Here is an 18287-nt window from a genome sequence, read left to right as displayed (position 1 = left end):
CCGCCCGCCCTGGGCGCCTCTCCGACCCGCTCGGCCTCGACTTGCCGGGCTTCGCTACCGGGCGCGGGGTGTCGTCTCCGTCGGCCACGCTGGGATCCCTTCGCGGCCGGGGGTCACTCTGGGCCCGGGGCGCGGCGGGTGGGTGGCGGCCGGCCGAGGGTCTCCTCGTCTGGGGAATCCCCGGCTCCCCGTGGCCGCAGGAGGGGGCTGCGCGGCGGCCTCCTCGGTGACAGGCCGTGCCACTCCGGGCGCCGCCCCTCCCTCCGCGCCCGCGCCCGCTCCCGCTCCCGCGCTGTCATTTCCTCCCCGGCCCTCCGGGGAGGGCAGTCAGGGAAGCCCCGGTCGCCGCCGCCGGGACCGTCGTTTGGCTCCCCGCCTCAACCGCACCCAGGCCCAGCGGGCGTCCATCGCCTTCCCCAAAGTGCTTGCACCCCGCCTTCCTCACCAGGGCCAGCCCCGCTCCGGGAAGCCCGAGCACACCAAGGCGGGAATCCGCCTTAGAGTGTGCTGGGCGGGGCGGGCCAGCCCGGGGCCTCCCTGGGCTTCGGCCGAGCGTGGGGGTTGGTATGAGGGCACCCGGGGCTTCCCAATGGCCTGACCTTACCAGAAGCTGCTGGATCCCAGGAGTCGGGGGCTGAGTCACGCTGGTCCAGCTCCCGCCGAGCCAGAGCACGCACTGGAGTCCCCCCACCCAGGCCCCAACGATCTGCTTTCCCAGGGAAGGGGGCAGATGTGAGACCTTGAGACCTCACCATTATCTGTGCTTTACAGATGCGTACACTGAGGCCCGGACAAGTCTGGTGATTTACCTGCGGCCACACTCTGCCACAGCAGAGCCAAGGCTGACCCTGGATTTGGCTGACTCCATGCCAGGTCTGTGCTGGCATGGAACAGCCTCAGGAGATTATGGAGACTGGCGCCAAGGAGGATAGAGTGGGGGGAGCTATGCTTAGGGAACACAGTTGAAGAAGGTATTCAACCTCAGATCATGCAAGTTTGAGGACCCACAGGTTAACTAACCACTAAGCAGGCTAGGGCTTCCAGGAGGGCTCCTGACTTCCCCTGGCTCCAAATCACATTCTCAAATTCAAAGTCCTGCCTGCCTCAAGGAGTAGATTTCTTCTGACCAGAGGCCTTCTGTGCCCAGGGACAAGGCTAGTGGCCCCTAGGGATTTCTTTGCCTTCTCCATAGAACAGTCCTGGGCAGACCCACTAGCTCCCTCCAAGGCCAAGTCTGTTTAGACCCCTCCCAGACTGCCAGCTTTAGTGGAGGGCAACTTGGCTTCCTAAGGGGCAACCGCACTCTTAAGTGCTGGGGGTGAGGCTGCTGAGGCTCTAAGACTTGCAGGGAGTGAAGGGAGGCGTGAGTACAGCTGGCTGTGGGCCTACACACTCACATACATGCCACTGCACACCCGTTCACACTGCCAGTTGCCCAGCCTCCCAGCTGTTCCGGAGACTACCCCCACCCCGGGTCTACCCTATCAGCCATCAGCTCTCAGAGCCCCATCCCAGCTCTAACTGCGTCATCTCTCTTCTGACAAAGCCTCAAAGGGAAGGGCCTCGCTGCCTACAATGGCATGCAAGGCCCCACTGACCAGTTGCGTGTCCTGCGGCTCAGCCCAACTTGCCCTTTGCTAGCCCTCTCCATCCCCTCAACGCCCACCCACTTTCACTACTTTACTTAGGGTCTTTGCAAAGGTTATTTCCTTTGTCCTGAAATGTCCTTTCTCCTCCTTCTGTGGTCCTTCACACCCTGAATCAAGCCTCAGCTTGCTACAGGTCCACCCCAAGAGGAGGTCACCTGGGAGCAGGGTCCCTCCTGTGGCGGGTCCTGCCCCTCACTGCAACTCCAGCCTGGCCCCCAAACTAAACATTCCCAAGTTTGAAGCAGTTCCAGACTGATGGAGAGGGTACCTTGTTCAAATGTATCTATCCTGAGGGGGTGACATTTTACAATTCACACAGAGGCTCAAATGAAGGCCTTGCCCCTGCCCCAGATTGATTGGCCCCTACCTTTTAAGGGGTGGTCCTGCCCCAGGAAACTTTCCTTACTTCCATGAGAATTAATCACCTTTCTGTGTTGTCACAGGCAGCTCAATGATTCCCATTCATAGACACCCAACACCCCAAATTGCAGTCAGTGGGGTCCGGGGTGTCACCTCCCCTCCCTCCAGATTGGGAACTCCAGGGTACTTTCCATCTGGAGCATTCTCTTTTCCCAGGACTGATAACTTTAGAAACGTTTGTAAAGGGAATAAATGAATCCTGATGGCCAAAAATCCAAAACCAAACTAACCATAGAGATGGCAGAATTATCCGTCTCAGAGCTGTGGCTGAGTTTCCAGGGTCCCTGGCTAGGGGCTGGGTGGTTGGGATGGAAGGTGGGTTCTTAGCAAAGGTGGTATGTTCCAGAGGTTGGGCCAAGGTACCTTTCCTGGGATGGCTGCTCTGCAGAGGCTCTTTCCTTGCACTGCTCCTTTGTTCCAACTTTCCATAGTCTGGGATTTCTCTCCCTCACTCCTTTCTCTCAGCCAACTCCTCTGCAGCCCCCAGACCACCTAGGACATCCTCACCCCATTCCTCAAACACACATAGCAGGCTGAGAAAGGAAAAGATGATGGAAGATGCAATTTATCCAGCAACTTCACTGTGCCAAATGTCGTATTTGATTCTCTCGAGCCTTCCAAAGACCCTGTTCTTCATCCTTCAAGCCACACAGACCCCATCTAGCTGTGGCCATCCTCCAGGTCAGCTGTGTTGGCCTGGAAATCCTCACTTAGCTCCTCCCATAACCAAAGTCCCCTGACCTCCACATCCAGACTCAGCCTTCACCCCAATTCTGATGCCAATTCCTACTGGAGACCAGAAGGTCTTTAGGACTCCAGCCTCAGAGCTCCAGGTCGAAGGTTGGGGGCAGGCAGCCCTGCCTCAATACTAGCAGCCTGAGTCCCAGCTGGGCTCTATGCGCCACCAACCTCCACTCTACCCCACTGATGCATCTTTTCCACCCTGTGGCTGTATGAACCCGGGCAGGTGGTGCCAGGTGCCAGTTCCTTCCTGTCAGCCCCATCCCCTGAGTGTAACTGGGCCATCTCTTGAGAAATTTCCAGAGCTTGGCCCTGGGGGGGCATCCCACATTCCTTCATTCCTCAAACATGAATCAGATAGCTTCCCTGTGCTCGGAACATACAGCACATAGACCTGTGTTCTGGGAGCTCCATTCTAGGGTGGAGACTATAGGTAAATAGATCATCTAATGCAACCTGCTAAAGGCTACACTGCGGTTTGCCAAGCTTGGGGGTGGGGAAGAGGGGAAGGTACATACAAAGTGGAGGGAGAGGTGAGGAAAATGAGAGTCATTCTACTTCTGGGGCTACAATTCAGGAAAACCGTGATCCAGGTGTCCCAGGCTGGAATGCTGAATGATCGTTTCCATGGAAATGACACACACACACACACACACACACACACACTCACTCACAATCACATACAGGGCTTGGTTCTGCCGTAAAGCCAGCTGTAGCGACTTCACAGGCTAAAAGAGATTGAAGCAGAGGGTGAGGTTGGAATCTGATCTGCCATCTAGAAGACTGTCTCTCGGAAATTTTGTTTCCGACTCCTAAGAACCAAATTAGAGATACGTTTTTTGGAACACACTATGGTTCCTGAGGAGTTAGGGAGCTGCATATACTGTTCTTGGGAGAGCTTTTTAAGGTGGAGTTGAACAACCTGCACTGTGGGCCCTCCAGGCTATTTATTTATGTTGAGGTCTTGTACTTAGTCATGGATCATCACCAACCCCGGTGCCCATCCCGAACCCCTGTGCCCCTTCTACCCTGCCCCCCTGCCCATGGTTATGAGTCCCTGCACACAGATGCTTTGTGTTTTACCAGTTACTTATGTGTGTGTGTGCTGGGAGCTCTGTCAATAGTCCTGTTGCACATTAAACTCCAGACCTTCTCACATAGGTAACCATTTCCCCTGTGTGAAAGAGACGTGGAGACTCTTCCAAGTTTATGGAGCTTACCTCCTGGGGCTCCAGCGGACTCAGAACCAACTTCTCTCCCTTGCTGAGGACCATTTCCAGCTTCCTGGCTCAGTCAGGCACTTAGTTCATCCTTCGCCTGTTGCTGTGGGTGACGGCACAGGACTCAGAGCCACACAGACCTGGGTTCAGACCCAGCTCTATGCTTAGTAGCTGCGTGACCTGGGGCAAGTTATTTGATGTCACTGCTCTTGACCCCCTTACCTCACAGGATTGCTGAGAAAATTTAACAAGATAATGCAAAAGGGCCCTTGATAGAGTACCCAGCACATAGTAGGTGCTTCACAAACTGCAGCAATTATTACTTCATTCCCATGTTGTGACCTAAGTATATTACCCCAGCATCTTCCTTCTCCTACACTGGTTATCTTCATTAATGGGGGACACCTGTGGTTCCAAACCCAAAGCCACAATCCTCTTCCATCCCTGCTGCCCCAGTCCAGGCTACCATCAATTCTCCCAACTACGACAGCTTTCTCCCTGGGCTCCCTGCTCAGCCTCCCCTTCCAGTACATTCTCCATACAGGTGGAACTTTCAGAAACAAATTCAAATGGTTCCCTCTCAGCTAAACCAATCCTGTCTATTAGTGTCTTCAGTAACTGAGCCTCAGTTTGCATTCAAACCTCCTTCCTTCTGCACCATCCCATTCGCCCTATGCTCTGGCCATATAGAATCTCTCACTGTTCTGAACCCGCTGAGTGCATTTTGTACATGCAGTTCCTTGTACTGTTCCCTTCACTGATATCTGCTTGGTCAACTCCCACCAAGCTTTCCAGACCAGCTCTGAGGACTCTGCCTTAGGGAAGACTTCCCCGGCCCACCAGGTGACTTTGGCTCTCTGACCCACCCACCCCAGCACTTAGCAGTCTGTCCCAGCTCATACCTCACAGTGTATAGTCATTTATTCATGTATCTGCATCTCTGTGCATGGCCATGTGTTATCATGGAGGATTTCATGGGTATCAGAACATGCTGAAGGACAAACTGCTGCCCCTCCAGCCATCCAGGCCCAGTAAACAACAACTGCAAGAGTCCAGTTGGTCTCAAGACCCCAAACGGCAAGAGCCTCTTTCCTTCCTACACTTTGGACTGAGAATTTGGCCTAGTCTGAGCCTTTCTGGCATTTTACCAGCGTTTCTGGGGACTCCCATAGGGCCCGGGGGACTCCAGGTGGGGAGGGCGGGGCTTTGGGTTCCAGGAAATCAGATTAGTTAAGCCACACTGTTTTGGCAGCTGTGAGAATAGGTTTTCCCCAAGCCAAGGGAGCAACTTGCAAGATCACCAACAACAAATTAACCTGCATCAGGCTTTGTGCTCACCATGGGTGGGTAGAGCAGCAGACCGTCAACTTCTAAGGCTTGAATTAAGACAGATCTGGGTTCAGGTCCTGCCTCTAACACATACTAGCTGATCAGCAACCCAGAGCCTTAGTTTTCAGAGCTATAAAATGGGGACATTAATAGTTGCAAAGATTAAAAGAGAGCTAATGAAATGAAAAGAGATAATGCAGTTTAAGTATTAAGAACAGAAACTGCTATGAAGTAGATGCTAAATAAAGCATGTCCTCCCTCCACTCCAACTCTTTGGGAAAAACTATGACGAGGGCGGGCCGCGGTGGCTCAGCGGGCAAGAGTGCTTGCCTGCCATGCCGGAGGACCCCGGTTCGATTCCCGGCCCCAGCCCATGTAAACAACAAACAAACAAACAAAATATAATAAAAATAAGAAAATGTTTAAAGATGTTTCCCTTTCTTCCTTCCTTCTATCCTTCCTTCTATCCTTCCTTCCTTCTCTGTCTTTCTAAAAAAAAAAAAAAACTATGACGAATAAGATGAAATCCTTGTCAATAGCTGATAAAATGAGGGAAGAAGGGAATTAAGAATTAAATTATTCCTCATAGATTAAGACAAGGTAAACAGCAACAGGTATGACAAGTAAAAGAGTTCCTGGAGCAGTAAGGGGGGACGGCCTTGAAATCTTCTCCTGTTGCTTGACTTTCATGCAGCAATGACTGATACCACCCATGTGGCCAGCCCAGGGTGAGGGGTTGGGGGTGGGAAGTGGCTGCAAAGGGCAGGAAGGAGTCCTACTGTAAGTCAAATGAGGCACAATGCTGTACTTGGGCAGCTGACAGTCTGGTGTTAGAGAGGCTTTGCATGCTTTGGAAAAGAACTATGATGAAAGTGAATAAAGGAGTTGAGTGATGCGGAAGACATGGAAAGGGAAAGAAAGATGAATAGGGGAAGCATCAGGGTTGGAGTGAAGGCTACTTTTAGGAGCTTTCATCCAATAACAACAAAGGAACGTAGAAATGGTTTGTCCCACCTCCGTTCTCAAGGTAGGTGTTGAGAACTCCAATCCCACCATCTGCAGCCTCAGGGACTCCCCACATGGAGTCATGCCCAGGGAAGGAATTGGCCCTGACCAGGAGAGCTCATAGTCTCTAAACTCAGTATGAATTTTCATACTCCATGCCTTTGCTTATGCTATTCCTTCTACCTGGAATACCTTTCCTTCTCCTCTAGCCACCTAGACCTCTCTTCTTCATCTACCCTAACAACTCTCTCGAACTATTTAGCATACCCATCCTATAAGATTGCCTTCAAATATCCTTTTTCCTTCTTTTTTTTCTTGGCCAACCCCTACACTCAGCACAACTAAACACCCCCTTCCTTGATGTCCCTGTAACTTCCTTTGCATATACCATGGAAAAATTTATTGCATGATGGTAAAGTATTTCTGCCTGACATCCTGACTTGGTTGGCAGAACTAAGAGATTCTATGGCTGGCACTGAGAAAGTGCTCAATAAATAGGGTACCCGGGAAAGCGTTCTCCCCAAGCTTCCCATAGCTGTAGGATATGGTGGTGCCTGTCTCTGCCTGGGACTGCAGATGAAGCCCCCATTGGTCCCTTCAGGATCTTCATGCTATCAGCAGCCACCAGCCTTTCAGCCTGAAAATTACCCCTCTGGGGGTGTCTGCTCCAGGCCTTCCTGCTGATATTTTCTGCCACTTGAGTTCTCCTTCGCCCCAGACCTCTTACTGGGAACATGAATATCCCATCAAGTATCCTGGAGCATCTGCCCCCTCTGGGTACTACTTAGAGAGGTCTGGGTTAGGGGAGCTTGGGAGCAGAGGCCTTGTGTGCTGAGGACAGGCTGGAGGGGCTGCGAGCCTGGGGAAGGAAGGGAGGCATGTGGCTTTGGTAGCTGGACCGTCTGGGGTGTGGGCTGGGCAGCGAAGAGTCAACAGCAGTCAGTGGATGAGAGGAAGGCTCAGGCATTAATCCCCCTGTATCAGGAGGGCCCCAAATACCTTTTTTTTTGAGCCCTACTTTTCCAGAAAGTCTCTGAAATAGGTGTGCACATCCCACCTCCTCACGTCTGGAGGAGACGACTTATCAGGGAGCAACTCTGTGCAGAGAGGTGCCAGTGCCACACGTCTGGGGACCCCTTGCACCCAGTAGGAGCTCAGCATCCAGTCGGTGCTCAGTAATGCTGACTGAACAACTGGATACCCGACGCTTCTTTGGTTAACCTTTTAGAGTTTGGGCCAGGGTCACACCCATGCTCTCCTCTCAGTTCCCAGGCTCTGTGGGAGGCAGGACAGGGGTGATCAACCCCAGTGGCCTGATGAGCAAACAGAGGCCCAGGGAGGACAGCGGCAGTCCTGGCTGCAGGGCCCTCTTTCTAGGACATGCACTTCCTCTGGAGGGGCCATGACCAGTGATTAGCAGAGGCAGGAGTCTACCCCCGGCCCAGGTGCCTCTGCCTTCCCTGACTTCCTACATTCTTTAGCACATTTCAGGGAATACCCAACAACAGGTCTTGCCCTTTTCTTAGGACTTCGAGTCCATCAGTGAACAAAATGGACATAAACCCCCGTCCCGTGGAGCTTATCTAGAGGAAAGAGAGACAAGAAACAAGAAACAGTAAATAAGTGAATTATATGATATGGTGATATATACTATGGCTACAAAGTAGAACAAAGTAAGGAGGCCAGGAGTGCAGGGGTGGGAGGTGAGTCACAGAGCTAAATAGGGTAGTCGGAGGAAGCTTCATTGAGAAGGTGGCCTGCGAGCACACACTTGAAGCAGATGGGGAAGTAAGTCAGGTAGCGATCTGGGAAAGCCTTGGCAGGCAAAGAGAACGGCCCATGCTGTGAGAGCCAGCCTGGCATATCACGTAGGGCCTTGTACACAACGGTGAGAACTGCGGCTTTAGGCAAGAGGAACGAGGCTGTGACTGTGGCTCGGCTCGCAAAGCAGGCCTCCAGTGGACACCACTCCTCCCAGAGCTCCGGGCCCAGCTCGGACAAGCAAGGAGAGAGCCATTCATACCCGAATGGAGGAGGGAACGGCAGAGCAAGGAAGACGAGGCAGGAAGAGATTTTCCTTGGTTACCACCCCCCTACTTGTGTCTCTGCCACGGGCCTGCTTTCCTGCTGCCTGAATTTGGAATCGGCCTCCAGACCTGCTCTGACCCTCACCGGTAGGATGATATTGGACAGGTCGTTTAACCTTCCAGAGTTGGTCCAGCCGAGAAGGAAGCGCTTCAGTGCCAGGGTCTGGACCGCGCAGCTTCTGCGGGTTCCCCGGCCTGCACTGCACATGGCCCCTCTCAGGGGGAGCAGGATGGGTAGGCCGCCGCGTGCCAGGCCCGCAGCTGGCCATCCCCGTGGCTCCCCGGCCTCGGCAGGGAGGCAGGCTCTGCTTCGCCTCCGCCATGCACTGACAGATGTAAGGAGCGGATCAGCTCCCGCAGCCTGGATGAAGTCGCAGGCAGCAGCCTAATTTTAGATTGAGCATCTGCTCTCCGGTCCCAGAGACGCGGCTCTGTCTGGGATTCGCTCTGTCTGGAATTGCCAGAGAAACAAATCCTGTTCTGTGGGCACAGATGCTGGTGGTGTCTGAGCTGAGCAGGCCAGTGGGCCCCTGCCGTGGGAAGGCCCTTCTAAGAGCTGTTTGGCACCCAATATCCCTGTGTCCCCCTAATGGCCTCTCACCCCCACTCCCCACCCAGTGGCAACACCTTCCTGTCAGTGTCACCTTTGATTTCCACTTTGCTTTGTCAGAAGGCTGGTGGATCTGCCTCAGCCAGAACGGGGAGGGCCTCTTGCGGCCAACCCCACACCCTCAGCCACCAACACAGGTCCTAAGACAAAAGCTAAGGGAGCCCAAAGGACAGGTCCTAGAGGAGGTGACTTCTGAGCTGGATTTTGAAGAGTGGGTGCGTGTATTTATTCATAGAAAAGATAGGAAAAGGCCGCCAAGGCAGGGGAAAAAGATGAAGAAACCGAAGTTTTAAAAAAGCATCAAGTGCTTGGGAGTGGCTGGAAAGGAGGGAAAGTGTGTGGGTGGTGGGGGTGGGAGGTTGGGTGAACCTGAGTTGGACCATGAGCTCCAGGGTAAAGAGATGGGGTGTGTCTGCCGGTGGTCGGAGGCTGTGAAGGGTTTGGAGTGAGTGCTTCCCAGTGGGAAAGCCAGGCCCCGCCAATCTTGGAGAATAGCCTTCCTATGTTTCTCCCTCCACGTCTGCCTGGTCCTTTAAGCCCCCATTATACCTTCCCTCCAACATGTGGGACAGGCACCAAGTGCAGGGTGTACTGGGCTGCCCCTTCCCTCCTTGACTCGCACCTGAGTACAGGCATCTCCTCTATCAGGCCTGTTACACCTCCCACCTTCCCGACCAATCTGGTCACCTGATCGTTGCCTTGAGCTCCATTTCCCATGGGCAACACCCCCCTTCATCCCTCTGGACTCAGTTCCTCTGCCCCAGATTCCTCAAGATGGACCCTGCCTGTGCGTCCATCGTGGCTCGGCTCGGCCCCCGTGGATCATAAGGAAGGCTCCATTGATGGAGGGCTTTGCACGCATCATCTTGCTTAATTCTCCCAACAGCCTTCAAGGGGGTTATTATTGATCCCATTTCACAGGTGAGGATAGGTAGGTTTGATGAGGTTAACTCGCCTTGGACCGCCTGGCCGGCCAGCGGGGAAGCTAAGGAGTGAGCCCAGCCTGTCTATTCTTCTCCCACCAGGTTCCTGCCAGCCCTGAGGGCAGGACCGAAGCTGTGGGTGTCCATAGCAGAGGAGTCAAGGCCTCTGGCCAGTTTTGGTGGGAAGTGGGAAAACTGGAAGAGGATGAGGCCTGGCCCAGAGACCCTGTCTTCACGCTCTTGAGAAAGAAGGAGTTAAAAGCTTATGTAAAGGGATTTGCAAATAGATCCTACAAAACAACATTTGGATGATTTAAATGTTAAGGAATCAGAACCATATGGATTAAATGTCCCTGACGTTACGTATGGTTTTAAAAAATTAGAAGGAAATATACTGGGAACACACACATACACATATAAAATATGTAAGGCTAAACCACATTTTTAGCTTTGTGGACATGGAGTTATTTGAAAAATACGACACAGCATTCATCCAACTTCTCCCAGGCTGGCCTCCCCGCCCCCTCCCCAGCCTTTGTCTTCTCCCCCACCAAGCAGGGCCTGGCTCCCTCCCCAGGGACCCAGCCTGAGAAAGACTTCCCGGAGCTGCAGGCCTGCTGCTCTAACCACAGGACAGCGTGGAGCTGGGCCAGGAATGGCTGGGGTCCCTCAGATGGGTGGTCTCAGGTGGAGGGGGGCAGTGGGAGAATTTGAGTTTCCCAAGGGGGGCTTTTAAGTCCTTTAAAGAGTAGCTTAAGGGAGACAGATGCTTTTCAGGTTTAGTATTTTTCAGTTCATAAATTTTTTGTAGCCGGCTCATTTGTCCCAGCGACCTTGGAAGGAACGGGTGTCACCCTCCCTTCACAGGAGGGGAACCTGAGGCTCAGAAGGGCTGGGTCTTGGCACAGTTAGCACTACCAGAGCTTGAACTTCTGATCATGCAGCCTCAGCTTTCCCCACTATACCTCACTGTGTGAAACAGACCAAAAAAAAAAAAAAAGTCTGCATGTGCCCAGTTTCTTTAATTCTGAGAGTTTACAAAAAAAACCACAAAAAGAACTGAGTAACCTCCTCAATGTGGAAGGTTTATCTGGCAGGGTGCTTTGGAGGACTCCTGATACACAAATAAATCAGATTTGTTGTGACCCTAAATTGCACATGGCATTGAGCTGGGGGAGAGAGTATATAATTTCTGTTTGGGAAAATCCAGACTATCAGAAATTGCCTGGTCAGATTTTGGCGTGGAAGAGAAGGACTAGAACTGAGTCATTGCGTGTCAGATAGCATATGGCAAGCCGGGTACAGGGCACCTCACTGAGCCCTCGTCTCAGCCTGTGTGAAGGTAGAGTTGTCTTTCTTATATGGAGGCAGAAACACAGCTCAGAGAGCTTAGGGACCATTCCCAGGAGCACACAACTGTGTTTCTAACACAGGTCTCTCTGGCTCCAAAGCTAGTACACTTTCCCTAAACTGGGCTGGATAAGGCCAACCCTCCCCAAAGGTGCTGTGGCTTAGCCAGAAGCAGGGTTATCAAGGGAATTCAATGCAACACAGACATAAACCCAGCCCAGCGCCAGGATGGCTGACACCACGTCTGCCTGGTACGCCAGTCTACCCCCAATGCCTTGTCCAGTGCCTGACGTCTGTTAGACAATTGTTAAACAAGTCTATGCTCAAAGAGGAAAGAGGCATCCGAGAGGAGCTGCGCTCTCTGTTTTCTTTTCTCTGTCCCTGACTTGTGCCACGGTTTTGTGGACGCAAATGGAGACCTTCACACTGACGTATTCGTGGGCATTTCACCTGGTGCAATGGGATCCATGATCTTAGCCTGCCCGGAGCTCTCTGGGTCCTGATTTTGAACCTGAAATGTTCTGAGAGGACAGAAACTCTCAGGGCAGAAGCCAGGGAAAAGAGGAGAAAGGACCTGCAGGGGTGGGGATAGAGAAGGCGGGAGATGACCTTCGCCTAGCTGCCAGCTCCGCAAATTCCTCCCTGTCCTCTACTCCAAAGAAGACATCAGATATGACCACTAATATGTTTCTTTCTTTCTTTCTTTCTTTCTTTTTTATGTGGCAGGCACCATAAATCGAACCCGGGTCTCGGGTATGGCAGGCGAGAGCTCTGCCATTGAGCCACCGTGGCCTGCCCCCAACTAATGTGTTTCTTAAAGTGGTCTGTTCACAAGTATCTCTATGGCTAGTCTCCTCCCAGCCCACTGTCCACAAGCCACCAGGATACTCCTCACGTTGGGGTAGACTGTCATCTTTCAAATCAAGTGCCTCTGGCGAGTGTCTTCGCCCTCAGCCTTTCCCAACAAAAAGGAAAGACACTACCCATTACATGGAGCCCTTGGGGATTCCCACTATACATCTGCACGTGAAAAGCCCCAAAAAGGGCTGGTCAAGAAAACAGATCTTCTTTAACCCACACTTACTGGAACAGAACAAGAACTTCCCCTCCTCTCAGCACGGTTGCCATCCTCTGAACCCAATTTTCAGGCACATGGAATTCTTAGAGTGCCAGGCAGGGGGAGCCAAGAAGATCACCCTGAGACATTCTACTGCCTTCTCATTTACATAACCCATCCTTCCATGGATGTCCCTGTTCCCCCACCAGCACCCCAGATGTCCTCTCCCCCAGACTTGAATCTACACCCCCATGGGCCCCAAGCTTGTCCTGCTTAAATCCTCTAGGTGGCTTCCTACTGCTCTTTAGATAAAGACCAAATTCCTTCTTGGGGTCTCCAAGGCCTTCACAGGCTCTGCCCACCCTTCCTGCCTCATCTTCCCTTCACTCCACTTGAGTTACGGGGACCTTCTTCATTTGTCCCAGGGCCTTTGAACATGCTGTGTCCTTTGTCTGGAATGCTCTTCCTGTACATCCCTTCCTTATATAGCCAACTCCTTTCCAACCTGTGGATTTCATCTTAACTGTCACTTCCCTAGGGAAGTCCTCCCTGACTCCCCAAACTAAACTGGATTCCCCTATTATACACTCACAAAATGTATCTTTTTAAAGCCCGTCAGTTATAAAAATTTATAACACCTTTTATTGCGTCGAATTTCTTGTTCAGTGACTAGGGGAATCTAACATAGTGGCTGGTCCCCAGTGGGCTCTTCGTCAGTGCTGAGCTTTGTGTGATCAGAGCCCTGATCACACTGCAATGTTCTTACTGATGTGCTGTCTCCGCTCGCAGCCTGCTGAGCCCTAGGAAGACAAAGAGAGTGCATCATTCATCCTTGAATCTCCTGCACCTGGTTTAGGCTGAGGTTCAAACTCAGCACTCAAATATTTAAACCTAGAAGAGGCTAAAGTGAGTCAACAGGGAGCCAAACAAGGTCTCAAGCTCCACAGCTGACTGTGAGGAGCAGCTCCAGGTTCTGACCATGTGGTCCAGCTTGGATAGCCAATGTCATGGAGCTGAACTGGTAGTGAGAGTCCTGGGGACTGGGAACAACTGAGGAACTGCCAATTGGCAAGCAAACCATCACCCCCTACCACCCCACTGGCTCTGTCGATCAGGTTTTTCCAGCATTCCCCAAGAGACTTGAGATGGGACCAGAGACGCTTGGAAAAGTTGCCATCACTTTGATTTCTTCTTCCAGCAGAATAAGATGGAAAGACAGGGGACTCAGACTGCAGCCTTGAGGATGTGAGAAATTCATTGTCAGAGCATAACAAGGTCACCTAATATCTCTGAGCCTCAGTTTCTTCATCTGTAAGATTGAAGGGATGAGTAGATAGAAAATGACTTATATATCGTTAACATTGACTCAGTTTTCTCATCCAATCCCGGAGTAATGGATGGCATTGCTTTCCATGTCAAGCATCCTCTCTTCAAGTAAAGTATCTCAGGGAGTTGGACTCCCAGCTCCAATCATGCTTCTGACAGGGTTGCCCATCACAGGACCCCACCACACTGACCACAGCAGTGGGCAGGCTACCTCCTGTCCAGCCAAATCACAATAGCCCATTGGTTCAGGCGTAGTCATGTGACCGGAGCCAATCAGTGCATCTCCCTGGGATTTTTCACACTGAAACAGCTGGGAGGAAAGGATTCTTTTCTATCTGGGGCCACAAGCTGGGATAGTACAGGTCAGGAACCATCAGGGATCCATGGCCCTTCTCTACCCCCTACATCCACTTAGTTATGCCATGTGGAAGGAGAAGTAGAAAGGCAGCAGATGAGATGAGGTCGACACCAAAAGGAGCAAAGGTGAGAAGTGTAAGGAAAATGAGGGTCTTATATAAGGGTCAGACATCATGTCAGCCTGAGGTCCAGCCACCTACCCATCCCAGGAAAATGAGACAATGAGACAAAATTCTTTCTCGGTCTCACTCTTAAACCAGGTGGAATTCAGTCATCCCCTGAATGGGAAAGAATACCATCCAATTCACCCAAGTTGCAAAGTCATGCCACAGTACTAACTAAATAATCTCTGGAAGGACAGTGACGATGAAAATGAACCTGCACTGAGCAATGCACTAGTCTAAGGTGCCTCATGTGTATTATCATGTCTAACCCTCGTGACAAGCCTATGAGGTAACAGAGAATTAAAATGGCATAAGGGAAGATAAGGAACACTAAAACAGGAAATTAAAGACCTGAGGTCAAAGCTTGGCTCTGTCACTCACCGGCTGTGCAATGATCAACTGGTTTCTTAACTTCTCTGGGCTTACCTTTCCTCCTCTTTAAAATGGGCTACTGATAGTGACCTCAAAGGCTGCCATAACAGGTGATGAGACAAAGTAGATGAAAGAGACTAGTGAGATTCTTGGCTGGGAGAACCTTAATAAACATTAAGTGAGCCTGTTAACTCTAAGAGTCTTTTCTAGAAAGATGGTTCTATATGTCTTGTTTCTATGAGTTAATGTTGGCCATAGGTAAAAGAGGAGGGGAATGTATGAATAGCTCCCAGTTTAATTCATCCCTTAAGCTCCCAGTACAATATCCGGTTCATGTTCAACATTGGCCAGGCAACTGCGAACCTCCAGTGCAGTGAGGTGGACTGAATGGGACTGCTTTTCTGCTCTTCCGACAGTCAGGTGAGCCCACAGGGATGCCAGCTCCAGCTGAGTGGCGATGGGTCCCAGAGGCAAGGTGCACCTGTTTACGCTTTCCAAATCAGCCTCTGCTGTTTCCAGACACCCCTGGACAGTGTTACAAGAATGGGCCATGATTTGACCAAAACTGAACTTGATCCTGAGTCTCCATCTAATGGGTCATTGGCTTTACTGGTGTGAGGCATGCGCATGCCACCTTGGGCTGCCTGGGAAGTTGGACAGTTTGTGTTGCGTTCCAAAGAGCAATTCTGAAAACTGCTGCTCTGAATAATTATTTTGGTTTCATTTTTTGATGTGGCTGTGGGGGAGATTTCCATCGAGTGCGGTCTGCAAGGCGATTCTCATCCGTTGTTTACTCTCTGCAATCCCCACAGCCTGTTCCTGGCAGGCATCTGTGTCTGCTGCACTCCTGGGCCATTGGGACCTGGAGGCTCGGCTCCAGAGAGAGGCTGAGCAGCCCAGCCACTCTGTTGGAGACCTGATTGTGACAATCCATTAGGCAGCTGGCCACCAGCCCCACAGGGCCTCCCCATACCCCTGCTCAACCTTGCCCTCCTTTGCTAGTCCTGGCCGAGGCTGGTGCTGTTAGGATCCCCACTCCCACCAACTACGGGGAGGCTGTAATTAATTGAGCTGCTCTTGGCCAAGGGATCAGAATTCCTGTGGGCCTGAAGAAGCTGCCTTGTCTGTTTCCTCTTCCCAGGGGTGGCCGTCCGCTTCCACTCCTCTCTATGCACGAGCCGCTTTGCTGGAGTCACAACTGCAAAAATAGGCTGATTGTTTCGATGATGATTAGTATTGGGATCAGTGACATTGGAGTTCCTTGTGGCAGGCACTACTCAGTCTGAGCAGGACCACTGTCTCCCACCCATCCGAGCAAGCTCTTGAGAGACACACATCCCCTTGGTGCCTGAGCAGCCCACACCTCCAGTTTACAGTGACTGAGACAACAGCCCGACCTCCCTGAAGCCAGGTGCCCAGTGCTGCTAAGGCTCTCCATGCCCAGCATTTGGACCTGCTCACATTACACAACCCTCCAGCCAAGAGGCCACATGTAATCTCAAAGAGAAGGAAGTTTGAGGTGGGGGCCTCAAGCATGCTGCCAAATGGGGTCACCCCAGATTTCCCAGGAGAGATGGGTCAGAGGGAGCAAGGTCTGGCAATCAAGACAGAAACAGCAAAAGGAGAGACAACCAAAGCACATGATGACCTTTCTAGGCGTGGGATTCTGTGCTTGCAGGATGGGACCCATGGCCCAAGAAGAAGATGATTCTGCAGGGATGGACCACAGGGATCCCGGCAAGGGGAGATTACGACACAAAAGGCCATTTGGAACATTAAAGACCCTTGCTGTGGCAGGAGAGGCTGGGCAAACTTTGTTTTTTCTCCCATTGTTTCTCACCTCTCCCAAGGCACTCCCCAAGTTGTTTAGCTTTGCATCCAATTCTGTTGGTTCCTAGAGTCCATGATGTAGGCCTCCTGGGACCCCAATTTTATGGGTGAAGGAGCTGAAGCTCCAGGAGGCTGAAGCCCATGGTCAGGGTTACAGAGCAGGGTGAGGCCGAAGCTAGAGTTGAACTCATTTGTCTGAACCCAAGTGCGGGGTGCCACAGCTGCTTTTGAACATAGCAAGGGCGGATCCCATCTCTCCAATTGGGTGCCTGGACCTGCAGTGGCAGTTGCTGGTCCCTCTCCCCTCTGCTAGAGGTCCTGAGACCAGCTTCATGCATTAGGATTGAGTAGGGAGCTAGTGGCAGGGCTGAAAGGCCGGTCCTTATCCTTGGAATGGAGAGAACCGAACAGCTCATGAGGCACTGAAGTCTAGCCGTGGCTCCGCTGGCACCACGTGGACCAGAAACCTCCGTCCTTCCCCCATGAAGCTTCATTGCTGAGCTCATCCTGCCCAGGCGTAGAGGATGTGGGTAACCCAGGCCCAGTTAGAGCTACACTGAGTTTCCTCGCCAGGAGCCATGTGCCGTGTAGATGTCCTGGGCTTGCCTCTCTTTGCTCACTTGCCATGGTTGTCTTCTAGTGCCTTCGTGGAGCCAGGGCGTCTATCTGGGGCTCTGACTCAAGCCCAGTTCTTCTGACCTATTCAGAACTTCAGGCCCAGTTTGCTTTGCTTAGGGTCTAGCACCTGTCTGATCCCAAAGCTGCTCCCTCCATGGCCTGTATCCTGGGCCCCATACCCACTGGCATTGAGTCTAGATCCTGCTAGATTGGCCAGGACTGCTAAGCCCCCTTCTAAAGGACACTGGCTATCACAGCCAAGGCACACACCAGTTCCCTGGAATGTCCACGCAGGCACAGAAATTCAAGGCTATGACACAGTCATTTCTCTCTGGGCCAAGTCAACAACTGGGCCACTCCCCTCAGGCCAAGCTGCTGAGACCTGAAGCCTGCATCAGCGTTGAGCTTGTACATGGTGACAAAGGGGTCCCTCTGGCCTTGCCATACACTCTAATTTTCTTCTCCCTTCCAAACTCTAACTCCAGCAGGCTGGCACTCAGAATGCCAAAAGGATTGGAACGATCGGGGTCAGGAAGCTACCCCCAGGAATATAAGTTACAGGGTCTTAGCTTCATCACGGAATCCAGGTCATCCTGGCTCAGCCTATATATCCAAATCCATATTCCAAACTGCTTCTCCTTGGACTGACTGATGGACTGGCTGTCTCAGTCCCAGCCCGTGGAGAAGGACTGTCTTTTCTGCTGATGTTGATGGTACCACGCACACTTCTTCCCAGAAACTGCTCTGTGCCATCTGATTCTCCAGGATGCCCCTGGAGAGCATCCTAAATCTTTTAAAGACAGTATGTGGAATAGAAATAAAAAAGGAGAAACACCTCATAGATATGCCAATTATTAAACATTTACTATGTACCAAGCCTTAGGCTTGGCATTTCTCATGTATTTAAAACCCACAATAATAATCTTAGGAAGCAGCACTAACATTATTCCCACTTTATGGATGGGGAAGCTTGAGGCTCAAAATCTGCTTTACTCTAAAGCCCTCATATTTCTCAGAAGACTATTTTGTCAATGGGCTTCAAGAGATGTTTCCTGGGGGCCCAGGGTGACTCACAGTTGAATTAGAACATGGTGTGCTCTCTCTCCAAAAAGTGCGCAGCATGCCGAAGTTGGCAGTCAGTTTATGCACCACAGAAGACAAGGCTCCCTGGCACAGCATTCTCTTATGGTCATAGCACATCCAACACATGTCCTCTGGGCCACCAGGTG

At 51.8% G+C, this 18287-nt stretch overlaps 1 protein-coding gene across 7 annotated transcripts in view; it reads right to left on the bottom strand.

Annotated features, from left to right (window-relative positions):
- The window catches only part of HIVEP3 (HIVEP zinc finger 3), a 553422-nt gene that overhangs the window by 149344 nt on the left and 385791 nt on the right, over nucleotides 1–18287 (bottom strand). For 2 of the 7 annotated variants that reach the window (XR_013171031.1, XR_013171033.1), the window contains one exon: nucleotides 13007–13191. The exons of the other annotated variants lie outside the window; for them this stretch is intronic. The gene's annotated coding sequence lies outside the window, so the exon portion shown is untranslated. Of the gene's footprint in view, nucleotides 1–13006; nucleotides 13192–18287 lie in introns of those variants that run through there. 7 annotated transcript variants of the gene reach the window in all.

The sequence above is a fragment of the Tamandua tetradactyla genome, chromosome 2 (assembly GCF_023851605.1).
Source record: "Tamandua tetradactyla isolate mTamTet1 chromosome 2, mTamTet1.pri, whole genome shotgun sequence".
NCBI classification, from domain to species: Eukaryota; Metazoa; Chordata; class Mammalia; order Pilosa; family Myrmecophagidae; genus Tamandua; species Tamandua tetradactyla.
The sequence above is the reverse complement of the archived record's forward strand: the minus strand, read 5'-3'. Positions and strand labels throughout refer to the sequence as shown.